This window comes from Crotalus tigris, unplaced genomic scaffold (assembly GCF_016545835.1).
Source record: "Crotalus tigris isolate CLP2741 ecotype Arizona unplaced genomic scaffold, ASM1654583v1 scf7180000024277.1505481, whole genome shotgun sequence".
NCBI lineage: Eukaryota > Metazoa > Chordata > Lepidosauria > Squamata > Viperidae > Crotalus > Crotalus tigris.
In genome coordinates, this window is record NW_024100449.1 from 155,829 (window position 1) to 173,444 (window position 17,616).

At 41.2% G+C, this 17,616-nt stretch overlaps 1 protein-coding gene across 1 annotated transcript in view; it reads right to left on the reverse strand.

The window, feature by feature from the left end:
* The window catches only part of FAM135B (family with sequence similarity 135 member B), a 129,196-nt gene that overhangs the window by 82,531 nt on the left and 29,049 nt on the right, over positions 1–17,616 (reverse strand). The window lies entirely within an intron of this gene.

Sequence of the window (17,616 nt, forward strand, 5' to 3'; positions counted from 1 at the left end):
TCTATCTATCTATCTATCTATCTATCATCAGACCATCCTTCTCCAAATCCTCTAGAAAGAGTACAGAGAAGAGCAACAAAGATGATTAGCGAACTGGAGGCTAAAGCATATAAGGAAAAGCTGCTGGAATTGGGTATCTCTAGTTTAATGAAGAGAAGGACGAGGGGGGACATGATAGCAGTGTTCCAATATCTCAGGGGCTGCCACAAAGAAGAGGGAGTCAAGCTATTCTCCAAAGTGCCTTAAGGCAGGACAAGAAGCAATGGATAGAAACTAATCAAGAAGAGAAGCAACCTAGAACTAAGGATAAACTTCCTGACAGTTAGAACAATTAACCAGTGGAACAACCTGCCTCCAGAAGCGGTGAATGTTCCAACACTGGAAGTGTTTAAGAAGAGACTGGACAGCCATTTGTCTGAAATGGTATAGGGTTTCCTGCCTGAGCAGGGGGTTGGACTAGATGACCTCCAAAGTCCCTTCCAACTGATTATTATTATTAAATCCTTGACTCTGAGATCATCATCAGAATTTAAAAGTAAGATAATCAATATCTTTATTCCCTGCTCTAACATTGGAGCAATGTTGGACTGGACCCAGCAGAGCTGATATAATTAGATTATTTGGATGTACAATGAATTGCTGTTTGCATCTTCTGGGTGAATGGAGAGGAAGGAAGTTCTTTTAGCAAATGTGAACATTTAAAATTTCTATCTGTTTAGTGGCCTGAATCACCCACTTTGAAGTCAGCTCATGAATTGGAGATGAAGTGCCAGCTAATGTATGGTTGCTCCCGTCTTTTGCTTTCTTTGGATTGGCCAAAGTTGGTCTACTCATTTAGGATCAGATAGAAGGCTTTGCCATGAATTCAACTTACAAATTCAGTTGTCTGTCTCTAAGTCTAGATAACAAGGGATGGCAGAGAAACCTGAACTAAATCTAGCAAACTCGCCACATCTCCATACAGAAAGAGACATAGAAATAGGAAACCCACTGTGTCACTTATATTCACAAAACTAAACTAAAGGTAAAGGTTTCCTCATCCAGGCATGTCTGACTCTAGGGATCGTTGCCAGTGGTGGGTGTTCTGTCCCAGCTTATGTGAGTCCTTGGTAACTCACAAGGACAAATCCCTGTTTTAACAAGTAGGCTGGAAATGCAGGAAAAAGAAACCCCTATTATTAATTAGGTACAGACTTGCAAAATGTCCCAAAAGCAAAGGCAAACAAAACACGATGCAAACGGAAAATTGTTCAAAGGCAAACAAAACATGATTCAAATGAAGAATTGTGCCAAGACAAACAGAACACGATTCAAACGAAGAATTGTCCCAAGGCAAACAGAACACAATTCAAATGGAGAATTGTTCACAGGCAAGGCAAACAGAATCTGATTCCATGAAACTTGAGTCCTTTTCAAGTGGTTGCCTTCAGCCACCAGCACCGCCTACTCCTTCCCTTTTTATGATGCAGCCCCAAGGCGTGTCTTCTCAATGCCTTCTCCTCCTCCCTTGGAGTGGCCCCATTGCCTCCCTCTGTCCTGCTCTTGTTGCCTGTCTGCATTTGCGAGCATCTATAATGTCTTCCAGCTGTGAGTCCTCAGTCTGACTCAGCTTCCCCGCACAGCTGAGTCTCAGTCTGAGCACAATTGGAAGGGCCAGGCTCTTCATCAGATTGTAAGTCCTAGAGCTCATCAGAGTCTTCCTCTGACTCTGATGGCTCTCCAGGCCCCTCTTCCTCCTTTGATTCCCCAGACTCAGCTGCCAGGTCCAATGGCTGGCACAGACTCACAGCAGTGGGATTCAGCCAGTTCGCACCAGTTTGACAGAACCGGTAGCTAATTTTTTGTTGCCCAGGCCCAGAATGGACTTCCAGAAGTGGCATCCACACAGAGAACCGGTTGTTCACATATTTGAATCCCACCACTGCACATTGGTCATCTCTGTTTCTTAGCTGAGGAAGCCAGCATTGTCCAAAGACATTTTCATGGCCATATGGCCAGCATAACTGCATGCCGAGGGGCACGGAATGCTGTTATCTTTCCACTGAAGTGGTACCTGTTTATCTACTCACATTTGCATGCTTTCAAATTGCTAGGTGGGCAGGTGTTGGGGCAAGGAAGGGATTTCACCCCATTGTGTGGCGCTCGTGTCTTGAACCCACGCTGTCAGTTTTCCCAGCTGATGAGCTCAGCATCTTTAACCACTGAGCCGCTGCGTCTCCTATTCGCAAAACGACCACACAGCAAACAGTGCACACCTTCTTAGCAATCTGACTGTGAGGCACTTTTATTCCAGTGTTGCATCTGTTTAATCTGGAATAGATTAAAATGCTCCCCAAATTTCCCCCTAAGGATCTCTTTCATTCAATCCGTTCATCACCCTGAAATGGGGGAAAAAAAACATTAAGAACAAAAATGAAGCAAAACAAAACATCCGTGATTGAAATAATGGCGGAAGGAGAAGGGAGAATTTAAAAAAAAAATCTCCTTGCGTAAATCAGACGTAGTCTTCAAATAATTTGAAGCATAGACTGCATTGTTTTCAGTGCTTTTCAGAAGGTTGGGGGGGGGTCTTACTGAGATATAGAATTCCCTGCTTTTTCTTTTTTTTCATTAACCCCTTTCTCTATTATGCTTATGAAATACTATCCTGGAGAAATTATTTTTTCTCTTTCTCATACTGAGCACTGGTAGTTCAGAAATCAATGAAGTCAGTTTCAAGACTAAAATGAGCTGACTCTGAAATAAAGGACAAGGATGACTCATAAGCTGTGTTCATTTATAATAAGGTATCCAGGGAGAAACCTAATCACAGTAAGAAGAGAAAGAATAATAGCAATAATAATAGCAATAATCAGCTTTTGCAAAGCAGTCTTCAGAAGGGAGTTTACATATATAATAATAATGCCAGACAGGATCAGTAATCTAGTATCTGAGGGGCTGCCACAAAGAAGAGGAGGGGGTCACATTATTCACCAGAGCACCAGAGGGAAAGATGAGAAACAATGGTTGGAAAATAAGAGAGAAGCAACCTGGAATTAAGGAGAAACTTCCTAACAGTGAGGACAATTAACCAGTGGAACAGCTGGCCTCCAGAAATTGTGGGCGCTCCATCACTGGAGATTTTTAAAAAGAGGCTAGACAGTCACTTGTCTGAGATGGTATAGGCTCTCCTGCTTGAGCAGGGGGCTGGACTAGAAGACCTCCAAGATCCCTTCCAGCTCTATTCTATTCTATTCTAGTCTAGAGAAAAGAAGGACTGGGGGGGGGGACATGATAGCAGTATTCCATTATTTGAGAGGTTGCCTCCAAGAGGAGGGGATCAACTTATTTTAGAAAGCACCAGAAGACAAGACAAGAAACAATGGATGCAAACTAATCCAGGGGAGAAGCAACCTGGAATTAAGGAGAAACTTCCTAACAGTGAGGACAATTAACCAGTGGAACAGCTTGCCTCCAGACGTTTTGGGTGCTTCATAACTTGAGTTTTTAAGAAGAGGCTGGACAGTCACTTGTTTAAAATGTTACAGGGTCTCCTGCTTGAGCAGAGGGTTGGACTAGAAGACCTCCAAGGTCCCTTCCCGTTCTATTCCGATTGATTGATTCATTCATTGAAGATCCTATAGCAGATTACTGAGTCCGCTGCAGCTGGGTAGCAAATACATTTAAATAGCAGAGAACAAAAGATCAGCTCTCAATTGACAAGATGATTTTGGAAAAGTGCAACAATACCTTTAAATGCCATCAAATACCAACTGTCTATTCCAGATGCCTGGAAAGAACTTGATAGGTGGATAAAAATGCCAGATCTTGTCTCCACATCTGATTGATTGTACAACTACCCATAATAATACTGTCCTTCTATGAGAGAAATAGCCTTTTATTGCTAAAGGCTTTTATCCAGCGTGACAAAAACTTTCCTTCCACTTTTCAGAAGGAAAAAAAAAACTTGTTTATTTTCTATTTAAAAAAAACAACAACATTGTGATTGTTCAGGTTTTTAAGGTGCCACAAAAACTTGCTGCCCAAAGGAAAGAACATGGAGATGACAAATACACAAAGAGGCAGTTCTATCTACCTGTACTTGGCCATTAGCTGTGTAGGGTTGATATGCTATTGCAGTGGTGACGAACCTATGGCAAGGGTGCCAGAGGCGGCACTCAGAGCCCTCTCTCTGGGCACGCGCACCGTCACCCCAGTCCTAGGCTTTCAGCTGGGTTTTATAAAACCTTTTCCCTTTAGGCCTCCACCGCCGTGTGCAAAAAAAAAAAAAAAAAAAATTCAATCAATGAGTCAATTTCAACTTCTCACGGGGAAAAAAAAAAGATCTTGCAAAGTTGGAATTGATTGATTGAACTTTTTAGTCCCATCCAGTCTGCCATTACCACCGCAGCCACGCCCACCCAATGGGCCACACCCACACAATGGGCCACAGCCACCCGGCACCCGACGATGCATAAGTGGGTTTTGGCTTGCAGTTTGGGCACCCGGTCTCTAAAAGTTTTGCCATCACTGCCCTAAGGCATTCTAGACAAGAAGGGCAGGACAAGAAGCAATGGATGGAAACTGAACAAGGAGAGAAGCAACCTAGAACTAAGGAGGAATTTCCTGACAATTAAAACAATTAACCAGTGGAACAACCTGCCTCCAGAAGCGGTGAATGCTTCAACATTGGAAGTTTTTAAGAAGAGACTGGACAGCCATTTGTCTGAAATGGTATAGGGTTTCCTGCCTGAGCAGGGGGTTGGACTAGATGACCTCGAAGGTCCCTTCCAACTTTATCATCATTATTGTTGTTGTTGTTGTTGTTATTATTATTATTCCAAAAAGGCCACACCCAGCCAATGGGCCACACCCACCCGGCACCCGGCAATGCATAAGTGGGGTTGCAGTTTGGGCACTCGGTCTCTAAAAGAGTGTTTCTCAACCTGTGGGTCAGGACCCCATTTGGGGTCGAACGACCATTTCACGGGGGTTGCCAAACAACGCAGTCCGCCATTTTCCCTCCCTTTTCCTTAGCTGTGCTACTCCCTTTTATTCTATTGGCTTTTGAAAGCCAATAGAATAGACTGTCTTGAATAGAGACTAATTCTATTGGCTTTCGAAAGCCAATAGGAATTGTCCAGGCTGTCTCTGCCCTGCTGAGCCCGTCAAAAGTCCCATTCTGCAAACGGTGCGGCACCAGTTGAGTAGTCCTCGACTTACGACCGGTTGAGTAGTCCTCGATTTACGACCGGTTGGGGGTCGCGGGATTAAAAAGGTTGAGAACCACTGGTCTAAAAGGTTCGCCATCACTGTGCTATTGTAAACGTCTTAAAAAAATAACCAGCAAACCATGAATAAATGATAAAGTTAGCACAGAAGTGACATCTGAAAATCTTCCCATTCATAAAATAGCCGGAATGTTCAAAATTATTTCAAGAAAGATAAGAACTCAGTGTTCCAAAAGCAGGAGGAGGAGGAGGAGGAAGAGGAGGGGGGAGGAGGGGGGAGGAGGAAGGGGAAGGGGAAGAAGAGGAGAAAGAGGAAGGGGAAGAAGAAATGTGAGTGACAGTTAACTACAGAGCGGCGGGGGGGGGGGAAACAATGGTTCTACATCATTCAACATCCTCCTCCCCTTTACTCAGTTCTACAGTTTTGTCTGCCTATTTAGCTCAGGTCACAAAACCCTCCTTGGCATTTCATCAGCTGTGCCATCTGCTTGGAGGAAGAGAGAGAGAGAGAGAGAGAGAGAGAGAGAGAGAGAAATGATGGCAGTGCTTGAATAAGGAGAAAATGAAATTACCTGAGCTGGGCAGATCCCAACTATAAGACGAGGATGTGCCTTGATTAATTATACCAAGAATATTATTCCTATAATGCTATGATGAGAAAAGTAAGGCAGGATAGTACAGTATCTCTCCCTCTCCCTCCCTCTCTCTCTCTCTCTCTTTATCTATCTATCTATCTATCTATCTATCTATCTATCTATCTATCTATCTATCTATCTATCTATCTATCTATCTATCTATCTAATCTGTCTATCTATTTATCTATCTTATCTGTCTATTATTATTATTATGGATCATCGCACAGTCAGCCAGATGTTCAGACTGGATTTGGCATTTTGTCTACCTATCGAGTCCTTACCCAGGACCTGGGATAGGCAGATGTGGATGTTTGATGGTATTACAGATATCGTCGCAGGATGGAAGCAGTTCCTAATAAGGCCGCCTTGTGCAATTGACTAATAGCAAATTTGTCAATGCCAATGGTGTTCAAGTGGTGCTCCAGTTGTTTTGGGATTGCACCCAAGGAGCCTATAACTATTGGTACTACCCTTGCTTGCTTTTGCCACAGTCTTTCTATTTCTATTTGTAGGTCTTTGTATTTTGTTATCTTCTATTATTATTATTATTATTATTATTATTATTATTATTATTATTATTATTATCTTTTATTCATTAGACATGAACCTCAGTCAAGTGAACATTCAAATTGGCTGGCGCTGATGGCTGACACGGGTTGCTACCAGCATCCTAGGTGTCAACCAGGTACCCTCTTAAACTATAAGATGTTCCGAGTAGCTCAGTTTTTTGTAATATTCCCAGCTAAGCAGGGAAGAGAGCTCAAGCATGTTATTAGTCTTGAATCATTCAAGAGATCCAGGATTGACCACCACCCCATCCCAAAACTCTATGGAACCTTTTCTATCTGTTTCCAAAGGAAGTCAAATAGAGCTGGGAGATTCCTGTGCTAGAGGCAGAAAACAATAAAGTAGTTAGCTTGAACTCTACACATATGGATCTGGTTGTTTGCACCTGAAATTAACAGACAATTGTTTGAAAGGTTTTGGGTTCTGCACAGGACTTAGAAAACAACAACAACAACAACAACAACTGGGATTTATCACAACACTTCCTTGGACTCAGGATAAGCCAAACTTTGCTTTCTAGATCATCCATCATCTCCTTTCCTAGCAAGGAGAGACTCTATGCTCTTCCATATTGTGACAGATGTGGATTTCCCAGAATCTCTCACCACTGACCATGCTGCCTAGGTCTTCTGGGAGTTCTACTTCTAATGGCTAACAAATACACTTGTCCAGCATACAAAAAGTAAGATTTGCATAATTTGAAGATCAATATCTTTAAATTATGCAAATCATCTGCAATCATGGCCTCAGTGTAAATAACTTTTGAGTAGTTAGAAGGAGTTAACATTACCTGTTAAAACTGAGATTGTGAAAGAGTAATTTGAGTTATAGGGGTCCATACCAATAGTGAGGAAAGGGTTATAGTGCTGCAATGTTGGATGAGTTTTGTATCATAATTGCAACACCTGCTGATCATGTTACACTGTGGAAATCACTTGCTGATTCTGTCCTCCTCAGCCTTGTCAAAACATTTGAACACCGTGAATTATATGTACTGAGATAGCACCATAAATATTGCAAAGCACTTGGTTGCGCCATAAATATTGTAAGGCAGTTTATATCTTGTATGTACTTACTTATATTAGTAACCAGGACTCTGCATGGTGCTTTGAATGGTTCTACAATTTTACTGTTTGCTCCATTTATTTATTTTAAAACCATCATTCAACACTATGAGGGACACAGTTTGTCTGCTCCTGTTCTACTCCACAAATTCAAGATGTTGACTTCAATCCATAAAGCCCCAGCTGGCTTGGTATTTTTGGACATGCAGCTCTCTCTCTCTGACCACATTCAGCCCATCCTATGTGGAGATGGTTAGGAGTCCTGCTTCATGATCAAGGTCTAGAATTGGTCCTTCTCAGTTGAGCCTCAATATTATGGAAAGATTCCCCAAGATTTGGTTTTGTCACCCAACCTATTTGCATTTCAAGAAACAGGTAAAACAGTCTTTTTCTGGCAGAACTTATTAGCACCTGCAGTGGAATAGTAGAATAGAATAGAGCTGGAAGGGACCTTGGAGATCTTCTAGTCCAGCCCCCTGCTCGAGCAGGAGAACCGGTACCATTTCGGACAAGTGACTGTCTAGTCTTTTCTTAAAAATCTCCAGTGATGGAACGCCCACGATTTCTGGGGGCAAGCTGTTCCACTGGTTGATTGTCCTCACTGTCAGGAAGTTTCTCCTTAATTCCAGGTTGCTTCTGTCCTTGATCAGTTTCCAACCATTGTTTCTCGTCCTTCCCTCTGGTGCTTTGATGAATAAGTGGTACTGATTGATTAGTTTTGGTGTACTTTAATTGGGTTATTTATACTGATAGAAGAGAACATTTGTAATCCAGGGTTGGACTGTGGGGTCCTTAGTGCTCTCTGAGCTTGGTTGTTTTCTTGCAGATGTTTCATTACCAGACTTTGTAATGTCTTCAGTGCTGGAAGAGAGTGGGGCTAATTGTTTTTATTGATCTGGAGTATGTGGATTGGGGGTATGGGACATATATTTCATGTTGTCGTAAACCACCTAAGGGAGGGGTAGGCAACCTTGGCTCTTTTATGACTCGTGGACTTCAACTCCCAGAATTCCTGAGCCAGCAGGATCAGCTTGGAAACCTCTCCTTTTTCCCTCAGTGTGGCTGGCTGAGGAATTCTGGGAGTTGAGGTCTACGAGTCATAAAAGAGCCAAGGTTGCCTACCCCTGGCCTAGGCCTAGGCAGCTTTATGACTGGTGGACTTCAACTCCCAGAATTCCTGAGCCAGCAGGCTCAGCTTGGAAACCTCTCCTTTCCCCTCAGTATGGCTGGCTCAGGAATTCTGGGAGTTGAGGTCCACGAGTCATAAAAGAGCCAAGGTTGCCTACCCCTGACCTAAGGTCTTTCAGAATTAGAGTACTGTATATGTTTAGGTAGCAAGCAAACAAACCAAGATTTATAGTGGTAGACCCCAACATCTAAAGGAGCCCACTACTTCCAGCCTTCTGATAAAAAGTGGTTGTCGTGATGCCATGGCTCTTTGGGAGGAGTGGTGCAATGTCAGGACAGTTGTAGAAAAAGGGACAAGATCTTGTGATACTGGTTTTGTGAGTCTCACTCCTATCTCCCCAAGGGAACCATTTTTGGTTATTCTGCCTCTTTTTCCTACAGTATACAAAATATCAGAAGTCTGTAGCTGAGTACCGTCGCATGGCAACCTATTTCTCTTCCTCTAGGACAGTGTTTCTCAACCTTGACAATTTTAAGGCATGTGGACTTCAACTCCCAGAATTCCACAGCCAGCATTGCTGGCTGTGGAATTCTGGGAGTTGAAGTCCACATGCCTTAAAATTGTCAAGGTTGAGAAACACTGCTCTAGGAAGAACACACATTAGGAAGAAAAAGTATTCTTTAAGTATTCCTTTTTTAAGTTAATGAATGTTTTGAATGCATCCTTGTTATACATCACATGCAGATGGGGCTTAATTGTAGATGGAAGCACACAGCTACCCTAGTTACATCGCAGTTCCAAGCTGCATGCTTTATGTGCAGTAACTATAGCAATGAAAGTGCAACTACTATGTTAAGAGAGAGAGAGAGAGAGAGATTCATTATCTTGTTTCCTAATAAGGAAAGCAATTGTTCATTTGTGGGTTGTATTTCAGGAGCTATGATGAGATTCCCTAATTAACTACCGCTTTTGATTTCCAAATGTTGTCCAGGCTGTGCAAAATTTAAATAAAGATAAAATTCACTAAGCGTTAACAATACCTATTTAGGGCCTTTTTTCTATAAAAAATGTACAGCTTAGTCTATATGTGGCTCCTATTATTTTATCCAGTGCTTTGTTCCATTAAAATTTCATATTTTTTGTTTTTTTTTAAATGTAAAAACAAATATTTTAATACACTAGCTTTCCTTAACATGCTCAACATGCTTTGTAACAATTATTCTCTATGTGTATTTGTATGTAAAATCTCCAAATGACCCCAGTTTTTAAGTGGAATGTTGAGTCACCATTTTTGAACTCTGTGAAGCCAGCCCCCCCTCCAGAGAAGGAAATATTAAAAAGGCAGAATATTACCATACTTTCCGGCGTATAAGGCGACTTTCGCAAGCTTTAAAATTGGCACCGAAGACGGGGGTCGTCTTATACGCCGAGTCATCTTATACGCCAGAAATAACTGTAGTTTCCGGCGTATAAGATGACTTTCTAGGCATGCAACTCGGCACCGAAGATGGGGGTCGTCTTATACGCTGAGTCGTCTTATACGCCAGACATAACAGTAGTTTCCAGCATATAAGATGACTTTCTAGGCATGCAACTCGGCGCCAAAGATGGGGGTCGTCTTATATGTTGGGTCACCTTATATGCCGGAATATACAGTATATTTCATCAAAGGATCTTTAAAAAGGCAGAAAAGCATGCCCAGTTTTTCTTAATAGCCCCAAGTCTCCCTCCCGCAAGCAGAAACCGGCTCTGCAGAAATGCAGATGTGATAATCTTGTCAGAAAGATTGGAGCCAGGAAGCTTCGATTAGAAAGACAAAGAATCAACAATCCTTCACACCAAAAATCCAACAGTCATCAGCCACAGCCCCAGGGAAGCAGGATATGACCTTTGGGACATAATAGGATTAACCCATCACCATCAGAATACCAGAAAGGCACACTCAGACTCAGGTCAAAGTTCATGACCCAGGAACAACTCCAAACAAAAGCCCAAGAAGGTATAAAAACCCACCACTCCCTACTATATGGGGTCAGCTTTCCCAGAGCCATCTTTCTGTCTGGCTCTCCTCTTCAATAAATTACAACCTTCTTTCTAAAGCAGTCTCCATTTTAATTATTCCCAGCTTGGACTAGACTCTGATGGAGATTTTTCTTTCAAGAGAACCAAGAAAAAACTTCTGCTAGGCCATCTCGGGAGGCAGTAACACCAGCCAATACTGTCTGATCCTGAAACAAACCAGAGCCATTTCAGTTTAGTACTTAGAAAGGAAACATCCAAGAAATATCAAGATTATCAGCAAGAAAAAGAAGCTGAACTTAGATAACAGAAAGAACGTGATGATTATCCACTTCTGAACTGTTGCTAAGAAAGCCATGCACACATCCCATTCAGGAGTCTAGCTTGACTTGGGAACTTCACTTATTGCTAGCAACAGCTGGAGTTAAAATACTTGTTCATTCTCCAAGTGAGCCTCTGTTTAGTAACTCACACTAGTCTGTGGAGTCCTTGCTGTTCTCTGAGGTGGGTTGTTTTCTTGCAGGTTTTTCACTAAATGTATGCCCCAATTAAGGAACTTGAGCAGCACTGATGATATTATCTAGTTGAGTCATAAAACCTCTGCAAGGAAACAACCAAACTCACAGAGCATCGAGGATTGCACAGTTCAACCCTGAGTTAAACCCTGACCCCACCACCATCACTGATGTTAACCAATTGGGTCATGAAACATCTGCAAGAAAACAACCAAGCTCAGAGAGTACCAAGGACTTCACAATTCAACCCTGAACTACAAATATTTTATTCTAATAGTATTGGTATTCTACAGTGTTGATCAGACTAGTCTCCTTAACAAGAAATTTCTCATGGATCTTCCCAAGAGCTCTGCCTTTTTGCTATTGCTGCTACTACTACTACTACTACTACTACTAATAATAATAATAATAATAATAATAATAGTTGGAAGGGATTGATATCGCTGTACCAGGAGATGCAGAGTCGAAGAAAAAGAACTGGAAAAAATTATGAAATATCGCAACCTGGCCATCGAAACTGCGCGATTATGGATGAAATGTGTAATGGTGATACCCATTGTCATTGGGGCACTGGGAACTATGTCCAAAAACTTTGCAAAATTCATCAGGAAACTGCAGCTTCCTGCAATAACTCCAGTAATGTTACCAAAAACTGTGCTGCTTGGAACATCTTATATTTTAAGGAGGTACCTGGTTGACACCTAGGATGCTGGTAGCAACCCATGTCAACCATCAGCACCATCAATTTGAATGTTCAGTTGACTGAGGTTCATGTCTAATGAATAAAAGATGATAATAAATAATAAAAGTTGGAAGGGATCTTGGAGGTCATCTAGTCCAACCCCCTGCTCAGGCAGGAAAACCTATACCATTTCAGACAAATGGCCATCCAGTCTCTTCTTAAAAACCTCCAGTGTTGGAGCATTCATCACTTCTGGAGGCAGGTTGTTCCACTGGTTAATTGTTCTCACTGTCAGGAAGTTTCTCCTTAGTTCTAGGTTGCTTCTCTCCTTGATTAGTTTCCATCCGTTGCTTCTTGTCCTGCCTTCATGGGCTTTGGAGAATAGCTTGACTCCCTCTTCTTTGTGGCAACCCACAAACAACTTATACCTAACCAACAGCTCCAATCTATTAGCAGCTCCTGTTTTAAGCTATTGTGTCACCTGGATCTTCATTTTCCCACCCAGAAACATTTACAGATGGTGGTGAGAAAGACTGATGGGGGAAAAAAATGGTACATTCTGTAGACATTTGTTTGTTTGTCAGGCAGAATACCATTTTAGTATCTTCTCCAAAAGCAAATATGAAGTCAAACCTTTTTGCTACAGATGGACCCTTCTCTCTTTTTTTCTCTTCATTCTTTCAATCTCTCTCTCTCTCTCTCTCTCTCATATGTAGTGACTATTCCTGGTAAATAGGACAGTTGGAAGATGTGAGGTAGGGATGGTAAATTGCTGTAATCTTGTTGCTGAGTAACAAAACAGTTTTGACAGCATAGGGTCTGTTTTCAACTCTGACACCAGCTTGGCATGTTTGTATACAGTTCCTTTCAACACCCCTCAGTGATCAAAACAGGCATATAGAAGGATTCTTCATAATCTGGACATTGCAAAGCTGAGCTAAGGGAGACTCTGCAGAATTGAATCTTGGCTGGAATTATCCATGGTGGAGGATGCAGAACTCTTTAAAGGAAGAGCAGCAACATATCCAAGTTCTTCTCAGCCTGTCGCATGTCAACCTTTTGGATATTTATTAGGATGCTGAAGGAATGTCTGGGCCCGATTTTGTAGCACCAGGTTTTCAAAAAGCTTTAAAAAAACTGAAGCTTTCAGTCAAACTTCCAGGATCTTTGAAGCTTTTAAAACTTGAGAATTTGATGCCTAAGTTGTTTGTGCTTTCTCTATCCTTCTGTGCTGGGTATTGTTGCAGAGCAGAAATGGACAGAAGAAGCACACAGCTTATTATGCTAAATATGTGTCTGCTTTCATCAAGACCTCAGCTGACCCCCATTCTATAGTAATTAACTGAATTAATGGCTTCACTGCATCAAACATTTGAAGCAACAAAAGACTGGAATGTGGCCCAACAGAAGGCTTTTTTTTTTTTTTTTTTTACAAAGAGGAGGCTTTGAATCTTCAATCAGTTCTTCTGCTTTGATCTCCATGTGATGGAAATGGTGGATTGTTTCCATTATTTCCATTCTGCTAACGCAAAGTGTTAACAGAGCCTCAGAAGGCAGAAAGCAAAATGAGCTTGAGGATAAAGAGGAGCAGAAAAAGAAAAAAAAAAGAAAAAATCAGAATATATAAAAAATAAGAAAAGAGACATGGGTGATGCTAGTGACAACTATTATGAAAATTAGAAAATAGTCTCTCTTAGGCATCTACAAAGGGTGGCAACTGATGACACATCTTTCATGATATCTTCATGCCAATGGCATAACTTATATTTGGTCAGATGTCCTGATATAAGCCCAGAATTGCATCATGCCTTCAGGTTGACATCACTGTGACTTCCTACAGATGCCTCTATTCCTGCTTAAAATATAATAATCTGAGGAAATAAACCAATGACACAGGATGCAACCTCAGTATAAGAACTCCATCAAGCACTGCCTATAACTCAACTGCCCCACATCTGCTCTGAGAGTCACATGGTTAATCCCAGCAGCTGTTGCATATGTCAACGCTGCAAATATTGTATATTCTTGCTTTTGACAATATGCAGATCTGTCTGGTATTTATGGGGTTAATACAGAGCAGAAAGGGAGTGGGGGTAAATCTCGGGAAAGAAAGAGGAAGAAAACCTTTGACCTTCACATTATTGGATAATGTGATATATGACGGCTAATTTAGGGAGGGAACATGCTGATAATTTAACTGCTCAGAGGAAGAGAACTTAGATCCTAGCATCCCTCCATTGTTCCTGTGCTGACATTTTGTAACAATAAAAGACTTTTAGGAAAATAAATGCCTGGAAGTTCTTTGAAGTGTTTCATTAGCCGGAACCATAACAGCACGATCCTATAAAAGGATAGGGTGCTCAAAACCACTCAAGAGTTCTGTTAATCCCTTTGTTTTAAATGACGAATGGATTCATAGAAAACTCTTATCTGGTTGCTCAATAAACCAAGGTGGGAAGTTTAAACATGGAGATGCAAGTGGAGTTTTTAGTCCCAGACAGATGTTTGATATGCGATTCTTCTTGGTTCGCATGGATGGTTCAAAGATCTTGGTCAGCAGAGCAAAACAGGGCTAAAAATAGAACCAAAGTTATTTTAGGTATGGACAGAATCGAGACAGTGAGAATGATGAATCAAAGGAATGACTTGCCTCTTGCAGTAGAGTTGTAGATGTTCCATCACTGGAGGCTTTCAAGAAAAGATTGGACAATTATTTGTCCCAGATGGTATAAGGACTACTGCCTTCAGAAGGGGATTGGAGTGGAAGATCTGAAAAATCCCTCCCAGCCCTGCGATTCTAAAATTTTATGAGTGAGGATGTAAGGAATGATTGAGGCAACTTAATTGTTTATAAATCCATAGTTCAAGGAGGCCATCACAAAAGGATAGGGGAGAAGTTCTGGAATCATTTGAGAGCATTTCTTGTATAGTGCATCCTGTTGGGAATTTTAAATCAGGAGAGATCTGTTGCAGCTATCAGAAACTGGGTAACATTGATTTAAACAATATTGGCACATAATTCCGAGGCTTCAGTGTTCTAGCATGATTCACTTCATCAACTAGAAAGGGAAATTAAACCTGCACCAAATGCACAGTTTTTCCAGAGACGTTGTATTTCTTTCTTCATTTAATAATGACATGCAAATATCTACATGCACAATTAATTTTGACATGATGTTTCTCATTATTCCGAGGGTTTGCTACATTTTTTTAAGGAGATGCACATAAATTATATTCTGTTATGCAAACTGTTAGTTGAAAGAACAAGACTTCCAATTAATCAGGTGATATCTCACATAGAAAACCTCTAATTATAATTTCCACATTTACACTGGTACACTCTGGCATTGACCCATTTCATGCATCCTACGATCAACAAGGCATTAAATATGGCGCTACCAGTAAATCAGAAATTTCAATTTTCTCCCCCGAGAGTCCACACAGACAGCATGCATGTTGCAAGTGCTGGCATCTCCTTAAATCTTGTTAAATGAATCACTGTAGCTGCTCAGTTAGTAATGTGATTGTAAAGTAAATCTGGCTTCCCAGATTTGAGGAGCTATCAGAGAGAAGAGGAAATCAATTTATTCTCCGAAGCACCTGAGGGGAGAACAAGAATTAATGGATGAAAACTTATCAAGGAGAGATCCAATCTAGAACTAAGAACACATTTTCTGACAGTGAGAACAATTAAACAATGGAACAGCTTGCCTTCAGAAGTTGTGGGTGTGTCAGAATCCAATTATATTTCATTTCTAGTTATTGACTATGGAAAACCCCATTTCTGCCCTCTCTGGATTCTGTCATACTACGAAGGGGAAGGGGGATGAGCAAAGGGGTTTTATGGCTCTCACTTCCTTCATTAAAACTTCAAAGGGACTGAATATGGATCTCACTAAGAGGACTGACCATAACAATATAGCCCATCAGCTTTCATCTACTACTCTCTGGAGTCTCCCTTCTGCCGGTCGAGAGGAAAAAGGGGGTGGAAATGTGACGCCTGGGATTGTCGCTGGAAGGACGGTGGGGTGGGGGCTGCTTGGGAACACTTAAAACCTTGAATGGTAGGGGTTGGCCCCTCAGATCCTGTCTAGAATGCCTGCAAACATCTTATCTTAATAAAGATGTCTGCTGGAAGAGATATTCCAAGAGTTCTGTCTTCTTAAGTTGTAAAATGGGGTGGGTCCTTACAGGGTGTTCCATCACTGGAGGTTTTGTAAGAAGAGATTGGACTACCATTTGTCTGAAATGCTATAGGGTCTCCTACTCCAAGGTCCTTCCAACTCTGTTATTCTGCAACTCTAGAATAGTATCAGATTTGCATAATTGGGCTACTTGTTACCTCCAGATACCATGGATTACCCATTCCGTAATTTACAGCTCAAGCTGTAATTTGCAATTACTGGAATCACAACTTGATTTAACTAGCGAATAATTTGCCGAGGGAAGCTTATTTATAGGCCACTGACAGATAGATGGCTAGATTTCCAACTGACCTGGCATTGCCTCTGCATCCTGACTGTCTGATTCAGCAAGAAGAAGAAATTCAGTCAGAATCTGGCTTGCACAATGCTGACAGTGAAGTGGGGGGGGGGAATATCACTGAATTATCCAAATTGTGTTGGATGCTTGCCGCTTTTATATAATAAAACAGCCATCTCTACCCTGATGTTTAGTAGTGCAGTTAACATCTTTGTCCCTTCAAATGTGTAATTTTATGCTTTGGTCCATACAGAGAAGTGGTAGCACTTATTTATTTATCTATTAACCCCCCTCTCCCCCACACAAAAAAAAAAACAATTAGGTGAGAGACAGACTTCAGAAGGCATCAATGCATCATTCTTCCTCCTCTTTGATGGCACTTTTCTCCTTCTAACTAACCTCAAAAGATCTCTTGCAAATGAATGACCTAACAATAGGGGTAAAATTGTCCCTTGGATGTGAATCAAATGAGAAATGGGCAAATGAGTCAAAATCTGATTCATGTCTCCGACATGAGGACCCAGATTGTTGGGGGCAATGTAAATATATATATACATTGCTTACTGGTGTACATCGCTTAGACAGTGCTTGCACTTAAAGCGGTATATAAGTCTCATAAATAAATAAATAAATAAATAAATAAATAAATTTCAGCAGAGTCTACAGTCTAATTTAGCTGTGTGTGGAAGGTAATAGATCAGCTTTCAAAAGAATCCACATAAAACTCCAGTTTTATTCCGTTTTTGAAAATCTTTCTTTTTATTGAATACACGGCATTGTAATGTCACGGCAAAACTAACTCTGAGTGTTTTTGGGAAGGTTTCAGGCTCTCACGGTCTTTAGCAAAATCATAGAGATTTAGTTTCTCCATCTAACCCATTTTAAGAAACACACATACACTTAAATCTAATGGCAAGTTGAAAGGAAGAGGCACATACTGTAGCTGCCAAAGTTTCATTCTTGACATTAGCAGACTAGATGGCATCACAGGATTTTTCCAGCTCTGGAATTCTCTGCGCCTGTTTTCTGGTACAAAGCTAACTATAATTACCCAGATACTTATCATGGTAAGAGTGTGTGTGTGTGTGTGTGTGTGTGTGTGTTTCTCAGCCTTGATCCTAGATGGACATTTGGTTTTAATATTGGGACATCTGCAAGAAGTGAACAATGTCAAAAAAAAGTCAGGACAGCAAATGTGATAATCTAACTGAAGCCTCTCCCATTTTTAGATGTGTTGTACATAAAAAGTGTGTGTGTGCTTTCACTGTGCAGTCATGGCCAACAAATTGACATCCGATTCCTCCCAGAGACCC